Source organism: Vombatus ursinus, unplaced genomic scaffold (assembly GCF_900497805.2).
Source record: "Vombatus ursinus unplaced genomic scaffold, bare-nosed wombat genome assembly UNPS02014789.1, whole genome shotgun sequence".
Lineage (NCBI taxonomy): Eukaryota > Metazoa > Chordata > Mammalia > Diprotodontia > Vombatidae > Vombatus > Vombatus ursinus.
The window spans coordinates 25,555,549-25,560,069 of NW_020954567.1; the positions used below are offsets into that span (position 1 = coordinate 25,555,549).

The 4,521-nt window shown below is 39.6% G+C and overlaps 1 pseudogene; it reads right to left on the bottom strand.

Moving 5' to 3' along the window:
* Window positions 1-1,705: 1,705 nt before the first annotated feature.
* Window positions 1,706-2,752, bottom strand: LOC114047554 (annotated as a pseudogene).
* Between the last annotated feature and the right edge of the window lie 1,769 nt (window positions 2,753-4,521).

The window sequence follows — 4,521 nt, forward strand, 5'->3', positions numbered from 1 at the left end:
AATATTTTGCTCATGAGCCTCCATATTGTGTGTTCCCTCTTAATTATCAATTAACTAGCCAGAGTTAATTAGTTCTTAGAAAAGGTTATTTACTAATGTGGGATAGTAAGAACTGTTTAGGCAGAAAGTCACTCAAAAGTCTGACACACTCTCTCAGAAATACATACAGAGCCCAGAGGAAAGTGGTCTCAAACTTAGAAAGCATATTTAGCAAAGGAGTAACTCAGCTCCTGGTTGGATGGAAATCCTTTTTTCCCTTCTTGGAGTCTTCATGAAATTCCCCTGTAGTTTGCATAGCACCTTCCTGGGCTGTAAGGGTTGGAGCTCTTGCAGAATCCTGAAGCTGTCTCTGCTTCTGAAGCCACAAGTACTCTTTGATCCAGTGACACTGACCTTGCTGCTGTTCCTCAAATAAGACACTGCATTTCTTGAACATTTTCTCTGGCTATCCCCTATGCCTTAAATACCTTCTTTCCTCATTTCTGCTTACTGGTTGCCCTAGCTTCCTTCAAGTCCCAACTAAAATCCCATCTTCTACAGGAAACCTTTCCCAATTTGTTTTAATTCTAAAGCCTTCCCTCTATTGATTATTTTCAATTTTTCCTGTATATGGCTTGTTTGTACCTAGTTCTTTGCTTATTGTTTCCCTCATTAGATTGTGAGCTCCTTCAGGGCAGGGATTATCTTTTGCCTTTCTTTGTATCCCTAGAGCTTAGAAAAGTGCTTAGCGCACAGTAGGCACTTAATAAATGCTTATTGACTGACACTGCTGTTCTAGTGACACCAATTCTGATGCAGAAGGGAAGTCTAAATCTATTGATCTTTTAAAGTTCACAAGGTCATCCTCTGGTCAAGGATGGGGAAGAGGAGTCAATCCTCTCCTTCACAGAGGAACCATCACTCAGGTGTCTAGTTGCTGAAATCTCTTGCTGGAATCATGCTGCTGGAATGCTGGATTTGGAATTGGCTCAAAGTAATTAAAATACATCAGCCCAAAGGTATGCTCCATCAAAGCACTTTACCCCTCTCAAGTTGACTAAGCACTTCTTCATTTCTAGTTTAATACTTTTAATACTTTTGATTAGTGGTTTCAGCAGAAGTATCCAGGATTTGTTCACATCTAATTGATACCATTGATAGATTGGTTCCATTGAAAAGACTGAGTCTTCTTTGTTTATACTAATTGAATGGTGGTATAAAACCCTACCCCCTTACAAAAGACAGAAAAGAAATAGTCCCTGCCCTGCCCTCCAGGGATTTACATTGTACTAGGCTCTTATAAAAACTTTCTTCACAACAACCCTGTAAGGTAGGTAGTGAAGGTATTATTATTCCAATTTTATAAATGAGAAAAATGAGACTTGGAAAGGTTGTAACTTGGTCAGGGTCATATTCCACATCTTGTAAGTGTCAGAATCAGAATTCAAAACCAGGTTTCCTAACTTCAAGTCAGGAGCTGAAGCTGAGAACCACAAGGTGGAGGATCAGCTTCTCCATAGAATCCCTGCTGAACCCTCTTCCTCCTCTGACCATGGCCTAAAGATGCCTGGCAACCACTTTAATCTTAGTCCTCCCTTGTTGTCCCTGGCTTGTCATCCTCTCTGTCCCTTTAAGAAATATAAGCCTTCTTTTTTTTTTTTTGAGAAGGAAAGTGATATTTTTAATTTAAAAAAAAGCTATTTACATACATCTACATATGTAATATTTAGCCAAGGGTCAGTGTTGCAACAATTGAAAGCATGTTTTCTTCAAACAGTCTGATGACTTGCCATTTTTTGGCAATGTTTCTTTAATTTTGGGAGGAATGTATCCATTGAGGCGAGAGGCCAGGCTCCGATTTCCAGAGGGTCATTTCACTTTAATCTTTAATTTTCTCTTGTCAGGATCGCGTACAACGGGCATGTCTTATAAGACTTTGTTTCATGGAAAATGATTTTCCACAGCCAGTATATTCACAAGTAAATGGGCACCGTTCCTCATGAAAGGAAAGAATATGGCTTTGAAGATTGAACACAATTGTGTACGATCTGCCGCAGCCTTCTCTTGGGCATCGGCACCCCTCCCGTTCTGGAGTATGAATTTTCTTATTGCAGCTTAAGGTAGTCTTTGCACTTAAAGGTCTTCCCACATCGGTCATCTCCTCTTTATGTTATCTCCTCTTTATGAGTTTCCTTCATGTGTTTCAGCAGCTCCGTCCACATTTTTGCTACGAAAGAGCAACCCTTTTGGCACATATAGCCTTCATGTATCTTCTTGTGTCGTTTTAGATGGCCAGGGGAAGAAAAGTGTTTTCCACAGCCTTCGTTGTTACATTTGAATAGTGGTTCATCGGTATGTTGGCACTGATGGACTTTCACCTGCTGATGTTTCTTAAAAGACTCACTACAACCTTCAAAGTCCCATACCTATTGTTTTTGTTGATTTTCATGTTTGCGTTCAATACGTTTCTTCAAGTTCGATTTTGTGTTGAATTTCTGACCACAACCAGTAGCGGTACAAGCGAATGGCTTCTCGTCGGTATGTGTCAGCACATGGCGACTCAGATGGTAGTCTCTGATAAATGCTTTGCCACAGCCTTCATAATGACAAACAAATGGTCTCTGCCCTGTGTGTTTGCACAGGTGCGCGTCCAGCTTCCAGGCCTTGTAGGTGACGCTGCAATCAGGAAATGAGCAGAAGTACTTCTTACTGACGATGCGATGCGCTGAGGCTGGGACAACCAGGGGCTGCCCGCCTCTTCGCCCCCTACCATGCTTCACAGTGGAACCTAAGCGCTTCTCACCCGAGTGCAAGTCTGGACTTGCAAAGCAAGCCGTATAAGCCTTCTCTTACTCAAAGTTAAAATAAACCCAATAAAGGCCTTTTAGCATGATTGACCTGTCTGACTTTTGTGGATGCTTCTAAGTCCCTCAGATGGACTGATATAGGAAAACATATGATAACTGATTTATCATTTATTAAACACCTCTAATGTTCAAGGCACCAGACTTGGTGCTGGGAATGCATTAATGAAAAACTATACAATCCCTTACTCTTAAGGAATTTACGATCTAGTGATAGTGTTGAGCTTCAGGTTGGTTTTGGTTGTACCTGGGTCCTGGAAGTATAGTTTACCAGTGGAAAACAGTAGAGCAGTAGGGGCAGCTAGGTGGTGCACTAAATAGAACTCTGGCCTTGGAGTCAGGAGGACCTGAATTCAAATCCAGCCTCAGACACCTAACACTTATTAGCTGTGTGACCCTGGACAAGTCACTTAACCCCAATCACCTCACCCCCACCCCCAAAAAAGTGGAGAAGTTGCCAAGACTCTTTATAGAATTATTGCATTTTAGAGCTAGAAGGGAATAATAATACTAAATAATAATATAATTTTCATAGTTATCACCACAAAAGTATTCTTAACCTCAAAATTCATAATCTCCATTTTAGAAGAAAAAATATTCTCTCAGAATATTAGAGACCTAACAGAAGAAATCAAAGTCTTAGAGGAACAGGATGAAGGATATAGCATTCCTATTGTCCTGTCTGCAACTGGAGTGGCGCCAAAGATGCTTTCAGAGAGTCTATAGAATGTGAGCTAATGTCTCAGGGCTTTTTTTCAATTATAAAAAGCAATCATTTTGCCAACTACATAGTAGTTCCCCCAAACATTAAACATAAAAGAAGACTAGTAGGATAGTAACTTGTCCCAGAAACAAATGGTTCAATCTGAACTTCATCAAATATATTGTAAGATGAGAATAATAAACAAACAAACAAACAAACAATGATAATAGCATTCTTAGAATTGGCAGGAGTTATTTAATCTAGTTTCTTACCTAGTTCAGGAATCCCTTCCATAATCAATGGGTTTATTCAATTTATGTTTGGACCCTTCTGGGTAGTCCTTTCAGTGTTGTATAACCCTAATAGTTAGAAAGTTCTTCCTGATACTGAGCTGAAATATGTCTCTCTGTAACTTCTATCCACTGGTTCCTTGTTCTTTTGTCTAGGTCATCAATTATCAAAGTGTGTTTCAGGGACTCTTGGGGGTCCCTGACATCCCTTTAGGGAGTACTAGAGGTTAAAACTGTTTTCACAGTAATACTAAGATAGTTTACTTTTTAATATGGTAAATATTGATAAATATAACCCACATAAACAAAAGCTCTTTGGTGTTCTCAATAATTTTTAAGAACATAAATGGATCCTGAGCCCCAAATTTTTCAAAGTCCTGCTCTAGACCAACATAGAAGTATATTTCCCCTTTCCACATGCTAGCACTTCAAATATTTGAAGCCAGTTATATCATCTACTGAATCTTCCACTCCTCATATACTATGATAAGATTTCCAGACCCTTTGCTATGCCCTGGACACATTCCTATTTGTCAAAGTCTCTCTTAAATGTCATATAGTTCCTTCTTGACCTTTTTGATAAGATAGAACTGAATGCCTTCCTAGATGTAGCCTGACATGTACAGGATGTGTCTGGACTATTAAATTCTTTGATCAGGTTGTAAGTCTATTAATGCAGCCCAAG